This window comes from Choristoneura fumiferana, chromosome 4 (genome assembly GCF_025370935.1).
Source record: "Choristoneura fumiferana chromosome 4, NRCan_CFum_1, whole genome shotgun sequence".
In the NCBI taxonomy this organism is placed as follows: Eukaryota; Metazoa; Arthropoda; class Insecta; order Lepidoptera; family Tortricidae; genus Choristoneura; species Choristoneura fumiferana.
In genome coordinates this window covers 3,949,796-3,971,955 of record NC_133475.1, presented here as the reverse complement: position 1 = coordinate 3,971,955, position 22,160 = coordinate 3,949,796, and the positions used below count along the sequence as shown (strand labels likewise).

The 22,160-nt window shown below is 36.7% G+C and overlaps 1 protein-coding gene across 7 annotated transcripts in view; it reads right to left on the bottom strand.

Annotated features, from left to right (window-relative positions):
* The window catches only part of slo (calcium-activated potassium channel slo), a 110,545-nt gene that overhangs the window by 71,899 nt on the left and 16,486 nt on the right, over window positions 1-22,160 (bottom strand). The window lies entirely within an intron of this gene.

Sequence of the window (22,160 nt, the reverse complement as noted above, 5' to 3'; positions counted from 1 at the left end):
CATGTCCGTACATGATTCTTTTTTTTATTGGACTGGATGGCAAACGAGCAAGTGGGTCTCCTGATGGTAAGAGATCACCACCGCCCATAAACATCTGCAACACCAGGGTATTGCAGATGCGTTGCCAACCTAGAGGCCTAAGATGGGATACCTCAAGTGCCAGTAATTTCACCGGCTGTCTTACTCTCCACGCCGAAACACAACAGTGCAAGCACTGCTTCACGGCAGGATTAGCGAGCAAGATGGAATAGTTTTTATGTTTTAATGTTTATTTGGGCACAAACGGTACATGGTTCTTAAAAATAAACAAATTACAATTTACATAAACCAATAAAGCTGCCACCTCTTACTGATTCATTTAAGTAAAAGTAAAATGAACGGGAAACAAAACTGAAAACAGGTTTGTTGGCTAAACACAAATACGGTTAGCAGTTAATTGAACAAAATTAACTCCGATCTCTCGAGTTTTATCTCCGAAAACAGCTTAGTTCCCGTGGCATAGCGATAATCTTATTCTATGCGGACGAAGTCGCGGACAACGGCTAGTGCTTAATAATATAGAGATATTGAGCCCTGGAGCAAATTAGTGACAATGGGTGGACCACATCGCTCAAAGAAAACTGCTAATCGTTGGAAGAGAGACGTTCTCGTTTTTTATGGCAAGACTTTGGGTTAAGCTTTGGCTTAAGGGTTCAGTTTTTGCGGTTTTGACTACGGAACCCTAAAATGCTAAAGCCATAGGCGTTTTTCAGCGGCATCAATTATACACAACGGGCCGATGTCGCCCGGCGTCGCTGGTAAATATAGCGCGGCAAATATAGACCACTCACGGTGTTAGCGCGGGATAGACTAATCGGTAGACAGACGCGGCATTTTGATATTATACGAGCGTCGAAATTTTTTAATTTCTATTTTGCTTCAGTTTTCACGATACACCTAATTGATTTTAAAATTTCACTGAAAGAACACTAGGAAATCACTGTACAGATCTCAAAATGGTTCCAAAGTAAGAGCAGAGTCGAGCGGGACGATTTTGAGATATTTGTTTTTTTTTGTTTTGTTAGTCCGTGTTATGTAATGTTGCAGAATTTTAAACAGTTTATAAAAAAAATTGAGAGATATTTAACGGCAATATTTGAAGGTATTTTGTCATATAAACTTTGATCTTTGCAATCAAAATCAGTTCAAACAGCGAGAGTATCTGCCGCTTGATATGGAGCAGCGATTTGTTACAAGTTTTGGTTGCTTTTTTTCAGAAAAATAGGCTATTTTTTCTATAATTAATTGCGCCTCATGCTTAAATTCCTTGCCAACTAATAAAAATTCTCATTAAAATTCAAAATACATAGTTTGTTGCCCTCTCATTCTGAGGGGAGGCCTGAGCCCTGCAGTGGGACGTATACAGGCTGGGATGATGATGATGATGATGATAGTTTGTTCAGTTGTCACAGCATTATCACTGAGACGAGTTCAGTCAGAGTGAAACTTTGCCCGTCTACAGTCTAAGTAACGCCACGAATATATAAAGTTTTAATACGTTATGTGAATAAGCTTCAAAAGGCTAAAGTTTCAGGTCCCGGTCCCTGTAGGCAGTTGCCAGATGACGTCAAACATTCCCGCGAGAATTAGTCGCATGACGTCACCTGCACGCTTGGAAACTACACGCTGTATAAACTACAGGCACGAGTTGATACAAAAGTTTTATTTAAGTAACCAGCTTCCTCCTGTGGCTTCACTTCCATGGTATAATAAGTTTGATATCTATCTATTTGAAAAATTGGTTAAGTATTTTAAATCTTACCGAAATCAGTAGAATCCAAAAAGTTATTCTAAATTTTATAGTAGGTGGGAATTGGGCAAAGGCTTCCTATGCAATACTCCATCTTTCTTTACCCGTGTTGCCTTGGTGTAACGCTAATTAAATAATAAAAATTTAACCCGCTATCTACTGTGCCCACTGACCGTCGTTTAGAATCCCTGGCAACCAAAATTATATCTTTAAAATCCCCCATTGCCAGGCGCAGCTGGTGAATCTGATAAGAGGTCTACATTCATGAATATTGAGCTCGTTAAAAAAGGTCCCATCCCGAAACAAACCTGGAGGATGAATGCAATTCGTTAATAAAATTGAAAAACAAGATATTTTTTAAGAAAAAATATGATTTATAATTTTAGTAAATTTGCCTGTTAAACCAGGATAACTCACGTCTTAAATAGAGTTGCTCCGAGAGGAAGGGCTACGAATTAGCCGGAAACATGTGCAGCTAAACTCAATTTAAGACGTGAGTTATCCTGGTTTATTTTTGTGTGTGAGTCTTACGGTAGTTTCATGTTCATAATGTTTAATGATTAATGACAGATTAATATTAGTCCAACATAAATTCATCCCCTTAGTGACTATCACCGTTAGCTTGCTTGGTACGAGTAAATAATGATTTTAATGATATTAAGGATCTATACATTATTAGTAGATTGCATTTTAATTTCTGCGGAACTCTTGATGCGTTTGCTTGTAAAAGAAAAAACATTTCCTCTCATTGCAAAGACAAAATCGATTGTCGTTGTAGCAGCAGTACGTGAATACCTTAATATATTTGGGAGAAATAACTCTTCACTTCAATCTTCAAATATTCAAATAATAAGAATAGAACATTTATGGCGTTTCGAGACGAATGCGGACCGTAACGTTAAACATTTCGCAATGGAATCTTGCAATGAAAATGTATGTAAGAAGATAGCAAGACAATTCAGCCTGATTGAAAACAAAAACTAATAAAATAAGGAACTAAGTAGCGACTGTCCTCTCTACACAAACGTGCATTTGTACTCTTAGGCCTAGAGTAAAAATTCCTGGGCGACATGTTGGAAAACCCGACGCGAGAAGATGAACGGTCAACTAGGCGGTTGGCTTTTGGCACAGAATGATCGGGTTAGAATCATTGTCATTCTAAAGAGTGACTATCTTTCAGTGCCGAAAGGAAATCACGAGTGGCGGGCCACATTATGCCGCTCCAGGGACGACTGCTTGGGAAAATTGGTACTTGAGTGGAGACCCAGAACAGGAAATAGAAATGTTGGTAAACCACTCACACGATGGACCAATGATCTGGTCAAAATTGCCGGAAAGTAGTGACACAAGACCGATAAAAATTGTGAGTGGCAAGCGGCTGAATTTGAGAGATCTTTCAGTGACGTGGCGTGAACATTTACAAACATCATTATCATCTTACCAGCCGCAGGAAGTTCACTGTCGGACATAGGCCTTCCCCATAGACATTCAGTTGCTTCGAGTGGAAGCGGTGCACCATCGTGAACTCGCGGTTTTGACTTAGCGGTTAAGTTTTTGGAGTTTTACATGGATGTCGTGGAAATATCACAAAGGAGTTGTTGTGTGTTCCAGATGTCCAGCTATCCAGCCATTTTAGCGTGAAGGAATAACAAACACGCACTCACAAGCTTTTGTATTTATAATATTAGTAAAATTTTCATGTTTCACACCTGCATGACCTACTAACGCATTATCTAATTATTCTAATTGGTCGACTTGAGCTAAACTGTTATTAATCGTAGTATTATTACTAAGGACGTCTTGTAGGCTTTTTTAAATCTCGATTTAAGGCTTAAACTAACAGTTCTTGTATGGATCTGACAGGACTTAAGACCACTTAAACCTAGATTAAAAAGCCTGCAAGTGGACGTTATTACCTATAAAGTTAGGCCACTAATTCTGGTTTAATTGGTGTACTAGAAGTGTACTAGCCATAAACCTGTGCCGCGAGTAAGCGTTAAAGGCAATGGTGGCGTTATTAGCCGTTTTCTTAATGTTATGCATATTTTGACCTAGTTCATTTCGTTCGTGGTATTTGTTGTGGTTACTAGAGCAAAAGCAAATGCTTGTAGAAAACCTATAGGTACAATTATACCGTTGAATAAATTAATATATACATAGGTCTGGACTCATCAAAGTTCAGTTCAGCCTCAAACTATTTGGATCTAGAAAGCTAACACTAAACAAAGGGTGAAGGCAGACCAGCGTGATTTTTTCAGTTGCAAATCGCGTAATTTTGGTTTAGTGTAGAAGTCCTATTTGTGTACAACACTCTTTTGTGTCGCCGTGTGACACGAACTGGCCTTTGATATAAAACCATTTTTGAATTTTATCATAATTATACCAGCTCTGGGGGAGGCCTATGTCCAGCAGTGGAAGTCTTTCGACTGACATGATGATGATGATAAAAGTACCCATCTCTTTCGCACTACTCACTTTTTTGCTTATTTGTAAGAAAAGGAAAAAATAATTTACGTTCGCAACAGCGTATGCTAGCTAAGGCGCTTAAATACGTAGAAAGTTCACAAACTTTCAAGGGCGATCGAGATCTGAATTCTGTTCACGTATGGAACCTCACGAACAGTTGCCTCATACAAACCTCATATCCCTGTTGGGGTGAACCGTGACTCAAACTTAGTTTGGTGTGACACACCCACTAGCAGTTAGGGTATGGCCTCACACACTGCCGATAATATAGGGTAAGCGAGCTGAGCGATAAAGCAATTTTCAACCCCCAAAGCAAGAAGAGGGGTGTAAGTTTGACCGCTATGTGTGTCTGTCCGTCTGTGTGTCGGTCTGTCTGTGGCACCGTAGCTCTTAAACGGGTAGACCGATTTGAATGTGTTTTTTTTGAAAGCAGGTTTACTTACAGCGAATGGTTCTTAGACATGTTTCTTCAAAATCGGTTCAGCCGTTTTTGAGATATTGAACTGAAGTGACAAAGTCGGGGTTTTCCAACTTTTTGTTTTAAGACGGTGTAGATTAGTAGAGATAATAACTAATTACATAGGAGAATTTAATTTGTAATTAAATTGGTCTCTACTTTCGTAATATGACCAAATACTTTCACAAATGTATGATATTGCACTCATTCATTCACTCTCGATTTACGTCAATTTTATTTTCTAAGAGTTATTCAGTAGCGTGGATTGAACAATTTCATTTGACGACCTGAAGCAAGGAACCACTCGTAGTTAGTCTACAAAAGCCTTGTCATCACTGATGTTACTAATAATGTAGGCAACCTTTTGGGAATCGGGTTGTTACGGCGCTACGCCACTGGTGTTGCTATACTATCTCGAGATAACCAAAGTGGCTCCTATTGTTGTTATTTAAATAATCGTAAAATAAGATGCATCCAGCCGACACACTTTCGTTCCTTTACGTAGCTTTAGTTAAGTTTAGTTTATTTATTAATTCAATAAAATACATCATAAATTACAAAAATGCCAGTTACAAGTATCTACATACTTACTTATATATTGAATTCGTCAAAGGTACCTAATATTAAATAAGTTTAACAATTATATGTAATTTATTATTACTACGATATTTAATAGCACATATTATAATTAGGAAAAGCAATAAATACTATCTAACATCCAAGACTAAAACTATATCTAAACTAAACTATGTTACAAAATAAAAACGTCATCCAAATTTTCTGCCCCAGGCATTGACCCAAGACACTGGCAGCATTACCTCTCTGAACTGTTATTCCTAATCTTTGCGAGAGGTAAGTGCCAGCCCTGGGGTCACCTGAGGCCAAAACCAGACGAAAAAATAAAAATAAAAACAAAAATAAAAATAAAAAAATAAAAATGCTAAGAATATCAAGTATTGAGATAAAAAAAAAGATTAAAAAAATCAGATGTGTTCTCCACGAGGGATCGTCATAACAAATAACGAAACAATAAAGTTAAAAATGTCAAGAACACAAAATTATACTTTAAACAATAAAACGCACCTTTAAAATTAAACTGAAATAATTCGAAATTTTCACATTTTAAAATTCAACCAGATTGTGTTTTATTTAAAGTTAATTTTAGAAATGTGATTATTTCGAATTGTTGCAGTTTAATTTTAAAGGTGATGCTACTACTCATAAACCGTAACCATCTACCTAACGTTAGTTAAGTTAATTAAGTTTTTATTATTTTTCATCACTGTGAATTCAATGAGCGAGTTAATCTAACCGCCTGTCGCTGCATCGTTAACATTGCAACACGAGCCTTACACCCCTGTCAAGCTTGATCCCGGAACCGCGTAATCCCCCGTTATATCTGACATTCGGCGGTGTAATACCCTTGATATATTGCAGCTAAAACGCTTATGGCACTGCTACCTCTTTCTGGAAGCATCGTCAGGCGTTATAATATCGTGATTAATTTAATGGCCATAACTCTGCATCTTTGAATTGAGAGACTTAATAATTGGTTGTGGCTATTAAATCACAAATCACATTACAAACCCACATTATTCAAAGCATACTGTCAGTCTTTGTCTTTCTACTCGAGTGGCCTGTGGGTTAGGTACACTAAGAAGGCCGAAAGGCCCTGCGTGTTAAATATAATAATGCATTCAAGTTGCTGTGGGATTGCCCAGGTGGTGCAATGCATCCCTGATGTTTGCAGAAGCTCGCAAGGACGGTTTTCAAGCGCTCATGCGCAAGAAGATCGTTTCCTTGTTGGGCAGACTTAGAAAGAGTAGGTACTAACAACATGAGTGTAATAGCTGATTGGTACGACTGCCCCATTCTTGCGTACGGTCAAGAAAAGGCCGTAGCGCGATTTAGAATTAGGTAGGCGATAAACTAACATAGAATAAGAATTACTAACACTATACCTATGCATGTAATAACGTCTGAAATAAAGTTAATTCCTTTATTTCCAGAATAATACAGGTCCAACTAAAAAAAAAGGTATATTAGGTACAATAAAATTAAATAAGCTGAAACTATAATAAATCTAAAAATGGACCCTGCGGCATGGTACCAAAGATGCTGGCAGCATTTCCCCGTTGGATCCCAAGACTGATGTGTTGAGCGAGGAAACTGCCAGCTCTTCGGTCTCCTGTGGTATCTATGAGTCTTTTTGATAGATCTGAGTTAATTTCATTTAATTTAATTTATGAAGCGTTTCATTACTGGTAAGGCTTAGTTTTCAAACTCATATATAACATACTAGCTTTTGCCCGCGACTTAATCCGCGTGGAATTCGGTTTTCGCGCGCTGTTCCCTCGGGAACTGTGGATTTTTCCGGGATACAAAGTAGCCTATATCACTCTTGGGCCTATAAACTATCTCTATGCCAAAAAACACGGCAATCCGTCGCTCCGTTTCGACGTGAAAGACGGACAAACATACAAACACATACACTTTCATGTTTATAATATTAGTATGGATATGGATTTGTATAAATCATACACTGTAGAAAAACGATTATACGTTCGATAGAAAAAAATACCAAAGTCGGCTCTAAAAACAAAAGAAACTCTTAGTAGGTACGGCGTAAATATTGCATTAAGTAATAGGAAGAGAATACCTAAAACGCGCGAGTTCTGATCAACCAATCATGCTTAGTGGGTCCACTTTATACTATTCGATGTTATTTTTTTTTCTCCATCTAATGTATTTTTATGCGTATCGAATATGTGAAAATAAATGTCTCTCTCTCTCTCTCTCTCTCTCTCAATCTTAAGCTACCGAGCTTCCCCCTATCAAAAATATCGCAAGTAACGAGTAAAATGCCATTTTCGAATAGTTTTTTTTTATTCGAATGGATGGCAAACGAGCAAGTGGGTCTCCTGATGGTAAGAGATCACCACCGCCCATAGACACCTGCAACACCAGGCCATTAATTGCGGGCTGTTAGGTACCATCAGCAAATAGTGGTCTACCACCCTAAAGTGGATAATCGTTTGCATGTCATAAAACAATAAGGCCAATAGACGTGTTTGTCAACTTGAAGGTTCGACTTTAGCGACATATTCATTTGATAGGAACTTGTTTAAAAATTGATAGACCACTTATTTGGCTGATGTTAGGTTGAGTGAGTCTATGAAATGTGTTTTCTCTTCTAATCACTCAAAAAACAGGAACCAATACATTAACGTGCGCTGCGCTAGAGTAGATAGTTAAGTGATTGGTGTAGGGTTTGGTTCATGGATATGAACATTCGAAAAGTAACGACTAATTAAATTGCCTAAATAATCAATTAAACGTATTGGGTTTCATAAAAATTATAATAGGGAAGCACAACTTGCCAAAGTTTAATTACAAGAGGTTATTGGGTAAGTTTGACTGAACGCCCACGTTAACGTTTTTCATTGCAACTTTTGACTCAAAGTGTAGTCACATTTTCGGTACGATAAACTCTAACAGGAATAAGTAATGAAATTGTAATTAAAAAAACCTCAAAAACCTTTACAGGGGTGTTCAGTCAAACTACCCATTTGCTGAAAATAATTTGTATAAGCCTGTATCGAAGGCAAAATAAAAAACATTAAATTTTAGTATTATCATCATAGGTATGACATAAAAATACTAAGGTATGTATTTCGTATCAGCTCCTAATGATCAGGCAATCGCAATAAACAGAACTGCACCTGTCTCGCTTTCACTACAAGGCTATTCTTGCCATTATTTCATCATAATTTTACTATTGTCATGAATACTAAAGTTTTGAGTGCGTGCTTGAATATGTATTTGTTATTCCTTCACGCTGAAACAGCTAGACGGATTTACATGAAATTGGTATGCTACGTAGATATTGGAATAAAATACAAGTTACGTTTTGTTTCAGTGTGACCCACGGAATAAATGTAAGATCCTAAAATATTAACGCCCAAGTCTAGAGACAACAAAAATTACACGGGTTTTCATCATAAAAGTAGATGAAGATCATGATGCAATTTTTGAGATTACCATTGAATTCAGTAAATATCCGGAATTGCCGGATTTAATGGTTTACGCGAACGAAGCAGTGGGTAAAGGCTAGCCTCGAAGTAATGATATTCGGGTGAGTGACACCGGATCAATATTGCTCGCAAAAAAAGTGGGCGTGCAGTCCATCGGTGCCAATAGTCTGCCATGCCATGCCATTAGTGACGACATTTATATTTACAACGGGCCATAGTCCATCGATATTGCCGATTTTTTTTTCGCGTGACGTAAGCTTTTGATTTGAATTATGATGATAAAGTTAGTGCATTTGTGTGCCCGATGAATCAGTGTTTGCTCAGATTTAAAATTTTGTTTGCAACTTCATAGAATAGGTTTTCGTAAGTTTTTATTTAGTTTTTGTGATTCATAGTCTCTGGCGCGAGGAATTCGTTTTTTTGTTTGAGTTTAATTTTAATTTTGATAAATTATGTGCGTGTAGCTCTATTGTTATCTGACAACTTTACTTTTTTATATATTGATACTTAACTGTTTTATTAGAGCAAAATATTTAATTTTCTTTAAAAAGTTTATTAGGTTATTAACGTGCAGAATATCGGATAATTTTGTCCACCTTACGATTTTATAGGATCACATTTATTTATCAACAGTCATTTCATTTATCATTCATTCACTTCACACTGGTATTATATGACTTAAGCGTCTACATGGGAAAAATAAACGTACAATGAAATCACTAAGTTCTTTAAAAAGCATAACGTTCTTAATACCATTATAAATGGCCTTAACTTCGCCACAGAGTGTCAAAAAGCGCTGTCCGCGCGTAAATAAACACTCAACCAAAGCTGCGTGACGACAACCTACGCTTCTATCGGGCTCGTCGTCACGTCAATGCCATCCATATTTATAAGCGAGGTGCACTTTTTATGAACACCTTAATGTAGTTCGGAAGCGGTGACTATAAATATCCTAGTTATGTAACGTGTGGCGCGGCTTTATTTTAAAAAGTTATGGGTAGAGTGGTTTTTCCGTTTAAAACTTCACGCGAGTTTGATAGGCTGAATGAGCGGAGTTTGGTCAGTTAAATATGACTGGCCAAGTAGAAATCCGTAATACGCGTTGAATTATAAATAAAAACAAAATAAAAACTTATACTCTTACAATAAAACATGGTAGATAAACGTTACAGTGGAATATATACGCCGTGGGCTCTACAACCCGAAAGATTTTTATAGCGTATTCCTGACGATAATACGAGTAAATAACGTTACATCAACATAGGCCCAATTATTATTAACAAAATATACAGTCAACCAATTCGATTCTTAAGCCTACACTGAACCTTGTCATAGTGATATTTGCGTCATTCGATACGCACTGTTATAGAAATAGTATTTGAAAAGCAAACCATTCTTAGATGCACTTTCAAAATATGTTAAATTCAAATAGACTCTATTCAATAGAGCTTAAGTAATACAAAATTAATTCAATTTGTGGATATCTGTTTGAAATGTTAAGTGGTGTTAAGAATTTGATAAGCAAACAAAGCAGCAGACAAATAGATATTTAATAAATATTCATGTCACGGTGACCCCGATAACTTGATTGTATTTGTATTTTATATAATTTCAAAAGATGTTAACGAAACGCAATCTCCTAGTTAAATCAAAATCAATTAGGGTTTCTGTGACAGCGAGGCTACTACAAAATTCGAAAATCGAAGTTCGTATCGTACCGTCCCGCCAACGCTTATCTATCTATATCTATCTATCTAATAACCTTTAAACGAGCAATTCTTGTATATATATTATATATATATACCGGGTGTGGCCTATAATACGAGCAAAACATTAAAACACAGATCGTCCTCGTCAAACTAAATAACATTAGTCCAGCGACATTAAAAAATAATGGAGTCTTTGAATTTTCCTTTTTTCATACAAATTAAATACTGCTATCAATGTACCTACGCCATCTTAGAACACAACTGACGCCGCCTGTCACGGTACAAATATTATTTTTTTTGCTTTAAATTGCTTCTTATAAAAATTAAAAAACTAATTATTTTTAAAAGTCGCTGAAGCTGAATTAATGTTGTTCAGTTTGAGGAGTATAGTCTGTGTTTTAATTATTTGCTCATATTCCAGCTACACCCGGTATTATACTGGATGGACATTTGAAATGGTGCTTCCTAACCTTTTTAGGGTTCCGTACCTCAAAAGGGAATACGAAACTCTTATAGGATAACTTTGTTGTCCGTCTATCTGTCTGTCCATCTGTCAAACACCCTTTTTCTCAGGAAGGCGTGGAATTATCAAGCCGAAAATCTTTATTCTACATCTATATTCTTTATTAAGTAATATCACAATGAAGAAATTGGTCTCCATTAAATCTGCATGGAAAACTTTTGAAGTCCGACTTTTGACGGCCTGTATCATACAAATCTACTTATACCAAATAGGTACTTTTATATCCAGCCAAGTTTATTGATCGTCTCGTTTGTATTTGGTCAGTGTTTACGGCAATATGAGTCATAGAAGATGTTAACCGCAAAAACAGACCGGTAAAAAACCTTCACAAGGTCGTGCTAGTCTTTTGTAATACAAAGTTATCTAAGTTCGTTACAGTGGCGCTGTCATCGAAGGGTCTTGTGTGTGACAAAGTTAGTACCGAATTTGACCATCTGTATTGTAAGTTTGTAATGCCAGATAAAGTTTAATAGGTGGGTTTTTGTGCCATTGGCTGATTATTTAAGCTTGATGCTGGCCACTAAGAAAAAGGCAATGGCACTAAGGAGGAAACAAATGATGATAGATTAAGTTTTTTTCGAGTTTATTGATGGCCGTGAATGTACATAATGTAAGTTTTAAGGACTTACAATGGTTAAATGGTTATGTTGTCAAAAAAAACTTTAAGTAATAAGTAAGATTTTGTTTGAAAAATACTCATAAGTGTAATTTTATTTTATTTCTGGACGTCTGACAAATGTCATATTATTTTTAAAGAGTAGATTGTCAGGAGAACACTTTGTCGCGCAAACGAAAAATATTGTCAACTAGAAGAAAAAATTAGAATATAGCGAGTCTTGGAGCCCTTAAATTTAGTTAATTATGTAATATTCTAATTAGACTAGTCGTGAACGCGGCCCTTGCAACGTGGTCGAAACTACAAGGCAACTGTAGCAGTAGAAGTAAATAGTCGTGATAAAGTTCCGGGTGATATTATCCCTACTAATATGTGTATGTTAGTTTGTTTGTTAACTATTTGATGAACCGATTGCCATCAATTTTTACAGTCATTACATTAGAAGACCATGTCAAATAAAGATACCTTTCATCCCGAAAAAAATTGTTGTTCCCAAGACCGTGCGATTAACGAATTCTTCGCAGATAAAATCGCTGGCAACAGCTAGTTAATACTAAAGTTTTTTTTTTACCTAACTATAAATAAGTGGGTGACCCATTTATTTAAAAAGGTGCAAGCTTTCAGTATTATATGAACCAGGTAACATCAGCAAATATAGCAATTCCAGCATCACGTGTTTGGCTGGCCGTTTTAGATTCAAAACAAAACAGAATTTTATAAATAATACGAGTAATAATAATCGTGAGTGGACCGGACAGCTGAGGTGGCAGCCAGCCAACGGGCGCCAGTGTCACCAAACTTTAGCGAGGTTAGCACCAGCTTTCTGTGTCCATTCAGGCCCTATACAACGAAGTGCAAAACTAGAACTTCGTATGTTGCCGTCCCGCTGACGCTTATGTCATTTAATACGCGAGTGAAAGGGACGGTGCGATACGAACTTCGATTTTCGAGTTTCGTACCCCTTAGCTCAGACACCACGAAAAGGGCACTGCTTTTTCTACCAGTTTTTGTGGGGCGGAGGCAGTTACATCTACTAGGCCAAATGCGTATCAAGTTTTCCGAGTACCTACGCGTCCACCAAAAAACTAGATCCAAAGACTAGGTTTACGCGTATTTTTAAGAGTACGCTACACAACAATATCAATATGTACTCACAAATATGTACATATGGTAGCAGTTGCAGGTGGTAGGACCTTGTGCAAGGTCCGCCCGGATTGCTATTACCATCTTGCTCGCTAATCCTGCCGTGAAGCAGCAGTGCTTGCACTGTTGTGTTTCGGCGTGGAGAGCAAGACAGCCGGTGAAATTACTGGCACTTGAGGTATCCCATCTTAGGCCTCTAGGTTGGCAACGCATCTGCAATCCCCATGGTGTTGCAGGTGTCTATGGGCGTTGGTGATCTCTTACCATCAGGAGACCCACTTGCTCGTTTGCCATCCAGTCGAATAAAAAAAAAAATATTTTATTTGTTTATAAATCGTGGTTGCAAGATTTGTTTCAACAATGTATACACGTGCTTTTCGGACGCCCGCGAGTTCGATCCTCGGTCGGGGCAGATATTATATATGAAAAAACCGGCCAAGAGCGTGTCGTACACGCCCGAAATAGGGTTCCGTAGCCATTACGAAAAAATCAAGTAATATTTTTAAAAGGATTTCGTATTTTGTATGGAATATTTCAAGTTTAGGTATATTTTATACCTTAGGCTGCTATTTACTCTTAAACTGCTACTAATTCTCAAGAAAACTTAACCGTTATAGTTTTCTTCGTAAGTTTGATATACTTACTACCATCCTGAATTATTTCAAATTTTTCCACCCACCGGTTTCGATTTTAATGAAAACTTGCACTTTAAAGTTAAATATTTTGCAAACAAATCACTGAATCGAAAAATCGTTTGAGCAACCCCGTAATGGTTTTAAGAGACCTATCCAACGATACTCCACACTACAAGATTGGATGAGGAAAAAAAATCACCCCACTACTTCAATACTCTACAAAAGTCTAAAAAAAATTTTTCATTTTATTTTTATATTGTACCATTTTGTTGGCATACTTTACATATATATTCGTGCAAAATTACAGCTTTCTAGCATTGATAGTCCAGTCCTTGAGCAAAGCCGCGGACGGACAGACAGACAGACATGGCGAAACTATAAAGGTTCCGTTTTTGCTATTTTGGCTACGGAACCCTAAAAATACGAGTTGTTGAGTCGAGATGTTGAGTGTTTACTATCTTTTTAAGTATGTATGTCTATTTACGTTTGTTTACTCAATGTCTACTACCATAGCACAAGCTTTGTTAACTTTAGGAAATTTTTCCTGTGATATGATTTACTCATATGTTATTTATTCAATAATTCATACATTTTGTAGACATCCTGCCATCAAATAGGTGAATTATAATAGGAATATACTTTCAAGTTGTAGAATTAGAACATAGCCACTACGATCCATTACTTTTAACAGTTATGTCCTCGGACACGGCACTGCAAAGAAATTTAGTAGAACGACCTACTTATATTATGTACGGAAAATCAGAAATTTAGTTCTGAAGGAAAGTATGACAAATTCATTAACATTACTCATCACTCAGCAATTAGATATTATGATTTAAATTTCTGTGTTCAATTTATTTTAAATAAGGATCATGCACATACAATATTTTTTTATATAGTAGTAGGTATATTTTATGCCTAGGTTTTTATGAATTTATATATTAGATATTTTTGAAAGCATTTCGCTATATAAAATAGGGAGAAAATAGGCTCATCGTGTTTTCAAACGACCTAAAAAAAGGAGGTCTCACCGTCTCGTACATAGCTTGTACTGATTTGTGACAATGATTGCTCGATTTTATAAAATCATCCATTTTTATTCTACTTTATTCTACAAATAATGCAACGCAGGTTTTATTCAGTCGTCTAATTTTAATTATAATTTCAACTGAACTGAAACAATTACTTTTCTCACAAAGATAAGTAATTGCTTCAGTTTCATTAATATGGGCCTCCACAAAGTAACGCCCGATTCAATAAATTAATAATTTCAACTGTTTTAGAACACAGTGTGTCGTCTTGAAAATGCCACTGTCACAGTGTTACGGCGAAGGAAAACATCGTGAAGAAACCTGCACACACCTACGAAGAAATTCAGTAGTGCCTGTGAATACAATCAGCCTTGGGCTAGCGTGCGAAATAGAGCTCAAAACCTCTCATTATTAGAGGAGACCTATGCCCTATTGTTTAGCGTAGATAGATACATAGGCTGATTGACGGTGAGATGAAATTTTTCACCTTTCCCTCAAACGTAAAAAACGTGAAACGTCCGCTTTAAAGCTTGCTTATTAAAAAATCTACAAATTGCAAAATCGGTCTGTTATTTTTTTTCAACCATCACCACGTTATTCATCTCAAAATTGCAAGTTACCCATTCACTTTAAAACGTCAAAACATATACCAGATTTCATCTAAAGCGGTCTAGACACGACCCGACCAAGTCGCGCAAGACGCAAGGCGTACCTCGTGATCCCAGCTAAATAGGTCAACGGGCGGAGTCCGATCGATTGCCACTTGTGCCGTTTCACAGGCGCTGGCCTTCGCGGGCCATCAGGAGGTGTGTGAACGGCTTAACAAGTCTTTACGGACTGACAGTTTGTCTTTCTGATAAACTCCCGATATTTTATGATGTAGGACCTGTGACGCCACTAAATCAAGTTGATTTATTTTGTGGCAACATTTGGCAGTGATAACATTTTTGACGTCTGTCAGCTGTGTCAATTATGAGCACAGTGCCCTTAGTGTAAGTTATCGGTTACAAAATACGTCTCGATCGCGTTCGCGTTAAAATCTCAATTTGTATAGAAACACGAACATCGCAAACGTTCCGCTAGAGGCGCTGTTCGTGTTTCCATATAAATTGAGATTTTAACGCGAACGCGATCGAGACGTATTTTGTAACCGAAAACTTACACTAGGGGTACAGGCAACTGGCTTAACATACTCGTAGTGTGACTTTACATAGAAATTTGCCTCCGCCTCCGTAACTGCGGAACTTCCGCAAGAAACCTTTACCTCCGTTTCCGCATCCGCCTCTATATTTTTTGCAGAGTTCTGACGGAGGTTTTGTTGACAAACAACTGTTGTAGTGGAATATACCTAATTCGTCCTTTCTCGATTTTAACTATTACTGATTTGATTATCTATTAATAGGCTAGGTTAGGCAAGGCCCCAGTTACAATTTCACATAGACATATTAAATTTTATTGTTTAAATCCATGTCATTTAATTTATTCTACGTTTCCAATTTTTTGTTATGTTCACGGTACCTAGGCACCAACTACCTATCTGGTTACAAAGTATATAATATATGAGGATTCTTTTAAATATTTTGCTTTTAAAATGCAAGCAAATTTGAAATATGATTTAAATGATTTTTTGGAAATTTAAAAAACACCTTTCGATATCCTTTTCAAGTAAGTAAGTATACTTTTCAGCTCATGAGATGCCCGTCACATAATTTGTCAAAAGTTACAATGACACCCCCCTTAGGTATAATTAAATTACCAAATTCAAGTTCATATCTAGGACACCATTCGTCTAATAAAAGACTATTCTGCCGAAGTTCCTCCGCGAAAGCAATTTGCCTAAATAGAGGCTTTTGTGGCTTCCCAACTAACGTTCTATTCAGGATCGCGAACGATATCGATTCCAGAAGTTTGTGAACTATAAAGTAGTAAGTTCAGTACTTATTGGGTGTATTCTAAGCTATGTTCGCGGCCTATTTTTGATCCCGGCTGTAATGTGGGCTTCTGGTTTTTTGACATCTCGCTCCGTTCGTAAAATGAATCACAAAAGAAAAAATGTAGGTAAGTACTTAACCTACAAAGGCATTTTTTATATTAGTAGAATTAGGTATTTTCACAGGATGTCTACGATTCTTCCGGAATATTTCAAAAGGCTGTTGTGTTGGTTTGTTTGAAAGCCTGTGTAAAGTTTTTTCATCGGAATGTTATGAGTCACGTCTTCGGCGCGATGTACACTCTAACTTGGATAATTATTACTATTGTAATTGATTTAATACTAATAAAAAATCCCAAAAAATATTTACGGGATGTTCACTCCAACTACCCTTTTACTAACTACCCATTTGCTGAAATATTCCAGAATAGTTTGAAAACACGTTGCAGGCCTGGATCGTAGGCAAAATAAAAGAACATTATTAGTGTACCGTGGACCTAAGGCACTTTGAACATCGATCAAATGCTAGCAAAGATCATATGTATGGAAACATTTTTGTGAACCACAATTAAATAGTGGCGAAAAACATTTATAGGGTTGTACAGTCAAATCCTAACCACCTACTATATTCCGGCAGAATTTGAAGACATCTTGTATTATTAATGTCCCGGATATTTCACAGCTATTTCGGATCCTTGTAGGTATTCCGTGTAGTGACGGATCGCCTCTGGCGCAGTAAGTTATTCCACTAATTTGGATTTACGGAAATAGCTCGACTCATGTCTCTTTGAGCTCGAGGTTCGGAGATCAATTTAAACCGTCCACAGAATTTAGTTTGTTTACCAAGTCATTGGGATAATCGGCTTCAATTTATAGGTTCTTAGTGGTTTTTTAATACTTGCTTCAAAGCGTTGGAAAAAGGATGAAGGTTTGGCTTGACTCAATTTGGTACAGTTGTTTTAGATGACGTTGATTTGTAAACTAAATAATGAGTATAAAAATTATTATAAGTGTGACGTTAGTCTTAAAGATTTATTGAAGATCAAATAAAAAAGATAGTCTTAAGCATGTTTTTTTTCGTCTTTTATTTGAGTAGAGTAATTACCTTATTCTAACCACTACCTTCTACTAATGTATTTAGATGAAACATTTCAAATAGATTAAAACCTAGCTTTAGCATAGTTTTAAGGACTTTGTATTGACTTTGCTAAGGATATAAGTCAAAGGATACAAGTGTAGCGTAGCGATTGTATCGTGGTTGTATCAACACGTAATCTACCTAAATGCCAGTCAAAAACAGTAACAAAACCAATTCTATCACTTACAGAATTGACCTGTCATTAAATCATGTTTATACTCATACCAGAATCGCATAGGTACATTATTAATGTACCGGCCGCCATCAAACCGTCTCTATCCCCACCTACCCCCAATAATTCCCGGCAATAACAATAGAATAACTAATAACCTAATGGAGCGATCTAGAGATCTGACATCTATTATTCCCGACATCGAAGTGGAATGCATTTCGAATCTGCCGGCGTACCGAAATAAATAGCGGGGCGAGACCTAGTTCAAAAGGTCAGCTAACTATTTTGGCCAAATACGGCCTGTACCGAAGGTCGGATTTAATAGGTCGGGAGGTGACATCTCTGTATGTTTTGCGGGGCAACTTGGCATTTAATCTGTCTCGCAAATCATGCATATTTTACTAACTTATTTGAGAAGGTATTTACAAAATGGCTTCCGATTAAAATATGAAGTTTTTATTATCTAGTGATCTTCAAAAACTTGCTCTTTTCTCAAAGGCCAAAAACGCATTCATAATTCAGCTTATGTCATAGGTATCCATGAGTGGCGGTTATTACCTACTTGCCGCCAGGTTATCCACCCGCTCGTCATACATCATATAAAAAAGAAATCATCTCAAAAACATAAAATGAAAAATAATAATTAGCTCATTTTAAAAAGTATATTTATGTTATAACCTTATAAGTTACTAGCCTTTTGCCCGCGACGCCGTCGGCGTAGTATTCGCGCGTTGTATACAGCGTGTATTTTTGATACTACCTCAAACTCTAACTAGACGAAATTTTCGAACAGCAGTGTAATGCATCCAATAATTTGATACGACAGAGAAGCGTTCTGTGACAGCTGTCACGTCAACAAGTGCGGCGTTTTGAACACAAATAAAGTAGTATCACGTAGTAATACATTGCGTGCTAATTAATTTTATAAGGAAAATAATAAGCCTAATTTTTTTACTAAAACATAATAAAATGTGATAATTACGGCCTTCACTAACTACCCTTAAAGTTTGAGGTAGTACCAAAAATACACGCTGTATTTAATTTTATAAGTTTTCCGGGATAAAAACTATCCTATATCCTTGCCCGGGTCTAAAACTATCTATAAGTATACCGAATTTCATCTAAATCGGTTCAGCGGCTTAGACGTGATTGAGTAACAAACATTCAAACATCTTCACAAACTTTCACGTTTATAGTATTAAGTAGGATATCACAGGTGGTAGGGCCTTGCGCAAGGTCCGCCCGGATTGCTACCACCATCTTGCTCGCTAATCCGGCCGTGAAGCAGCAGTGCTTGCACTGTTGTGTTTCGGCGTGGAGAGTAAGACAGCCGGTGAAATTACTGGCACTTGAGGTATCCCATCTTAGGCCTCTAGGTTGGCAACGCATCTGCAATACCCCTGGTGTTGCAGATGTTTATGGGCGGTGGTGATCTCTTACCCACTTACTCATTCCTCCGACCTCCACTCGAATAAAAAAAAACACTTTAATGGTATTTTACACCGGCGAGGCGAGACGAGAATTGAAATTTGTACCCATGCATTCTCGTGCGCCCGCCATACAAATTTCAATTCTCGCCTCGCCGGTGAAAAATCACCTTAAGACTATCATTTTCACAGCAATATCAAAAATATTCTCGTTTTGTTTCCATGTATTTAAAAGGTTTTAAAGACAGCTGTTATATTATTATTTTAAGAAAGAGATCACTACCACCAAATGTCAAGCAGCGTCCTTGTACGACCAGTAATGGAATAATTACTTAAGGTTGCGAAAGTTAAAAAAAAAACAACAATAAAACTAGAGAGAATTTTGGAAAAGAATACGAAAGTTAAAAATGCATCAGTGGCGTTGACGCATAAGATTTTAGCTAGAAACGTTTAAACAGAGCTTTATCTCTACTGTAATTAGGACAGGTTGTCTCGCATAATGGGTTTCAACAAAGGAATGCCATCTTCTGATAATGGACGCCTTTCGAATGAGACAAAGCTATTTTTTACCGGATGACATTTTGAAGTTTTGAATTATCCTACTATTATAAATGCGTAGTTCTACAAGCGTTTCAACAGTTATCAGTTTTCTGTCGCTTATACTAAAGAAATGAGTCAGATAGAAAGGAAGGATTTTAAAATCGATATGGTGTGCGTGCATGCGGTACAATTAGGGTCGCCACTATACTCGGTATTCCGTAAGTACAGCCCACCATGTGGAATTCCTAGAGTCTGGCTAGCGAAAGCTGTCCACGCATTTTTTACGAAACTTTAATCTGGTATCATTTTTGAGATTGTCAAAATTGACATATTCTAGCCCGGCTTAGATAATTTTGATACTTCTGATGTAAGAATTAAATAAATATATTTTTAATTCTACCTCCTACCCGCTCAAAATGGAAAATGTTAGAAGATTTATATTCAATGCCAAAATGGCCCAAAAAATGATGCGTCTGGACTGTAAATGGGCACTGACGAAGGTCATAAAATTTACCAAGGGACTACTAAAGTGCATCATCAACTTTCACACATTACTTACTATAATGAATTTTGATGCAGCTTGAAGTCTCAAGTATAATTTAATATTTGGAAAACTTCAATAAATATCTAAGTATCAACATCGTCTAATCAGTGTACAGTAAGTGTTGTCAGCCCCATTTTTTTTTTAAATTTGACGCGGTTTGTCTGAGACAGCTTTCGTTGGCCAAAGTTCCAATCAGAGAAAAGTTCTAACGGAAAACTACTGTCCGTATGTGGTAGGTCCATAGACTTGTATGGATTTACTGCATTCGAAATCCCAAATCGAAACTTCGAATCGAAATTCCGAAACGGAATTCCGAGTGTATGTGGCGGTGTGAAGTTAATTTCTTGCTTACGGTTACGGTCTCTCATTTCTTCAATATTATGACAGTAAACTGATAGCGGTTGAAACGCTCATAGAGCTATCCAAATGTGAAACTTTGTATATGTTTGTGTATGTTTTTCTACCTCTTCACGCTAAAACGGCTGGACAGTTTTTTATTTATTTATACAAGAAATAAAATAAAAGTTCACAATAAGAGTAGCTTAAGAAGCGAACTAAAATTGATGTCTCCTGAGTTACGGAGCAAGATAACATACACTAAAAAGTTAATTGACTTAATAAACAGGGATGTTCAGTTAAAGTAACCAAAGAACCTGCGGAAATATTTCTGACTTATATTAAACATTCTTTTATATTTTGCACAAGTTTTGTGACAAGTTATAAAACTGGTCTTACGTCTGGTATCTAGGTGGTATGTACGGATACAGGCAATACATGCAATGCGGTCATACTAAACATGCGGGCTCGCGCTAGAGAATGAAATTGCAATGAGGCCGCACCTCCCCCAACTCGGCAGTAGAAAGATACTAAAACGTAACACAGTTTTACTGTTCAGATTGTTCTAGGTCCACAATTTTGCTTGGAGATTGTGAAAACTGTTTTTTCGGAAGACGAAAGAAAACGAAAAGGGAAGACCAATGTTCAATATTGCTCAATCGAGTTATGCAAATTTGCGATTTTTTTGACATAATTTTAAGTGCTGAATTGTTAGTTTTATTACTCTTTAGCTACTAAGCTATGTCTTTGTTTTGAAGAATAAAGATTATATCTATGTATCTATCTATCTATAACCATTTTAAATCTATCAAACTCCTCTATTGGTTTACGGTAATAATAAAGTTATTGTTACATGATTAGCGACACTTCTACTTATTGAAGTACACTTTATATGGCAGTTAAGCAGGTAAAAGTAGGTTGCGTGCGTTAGCATAAATACCTATGTATGGTTTAAATAGTGTACGTTACTGCCATATATATTTATGCTGGTGTACACTATTTTAACCACGTGGTTAAAAAAAATTGTGTACACCTTGGTGTTACAAATTTAATAACAATGTATTTCTGTCTTTGGCATCGTAGCTCTCAAACGGTTGGACCAATTTCATCATCTTCATGTCAGCCGAAAGTCGTCCACTGCTAGACATAGGCCTCCTCCAAATGGACCAATTTGCGATGCGTTTTTGAGATATTGAAGTTTGAAATGTTGATTAGTTAATAATATGATAGACTGCCATTTTATTATAATTTGTAAAAAAACGTTAATACCTTCGCCCCATTGCCTACCCATATCAGCGTATGTAAATTCTTCGACGCGATGAAAATGTCTCGTTCGCTTTTATGTCTGTTTATACGGGATTGTGTTGTTACTTGCGGGGCGCGTCTTTTTGTGTTTCAATATAGGTACCTACCTACATTGTCATAAAAACATCTATTTTTTTTTAAAGTTAGGTACCTACCTATGCTGGTTAAGTAATTGCTTTGCAGTAGGGACAAAAACGTCATCGATGCTTTTTTACTTATTTACATTATTTTTCATTTATTTATATTATTTAGTACCTCTAGTGTCGGTTGAGACAAGTTGATTTTTTCTTGACAGTTCTATCCTACTTACCTATAGCGTGTTATTTTTGATTTACATTAATTTTAAGTGAACATGAAACAGGTCA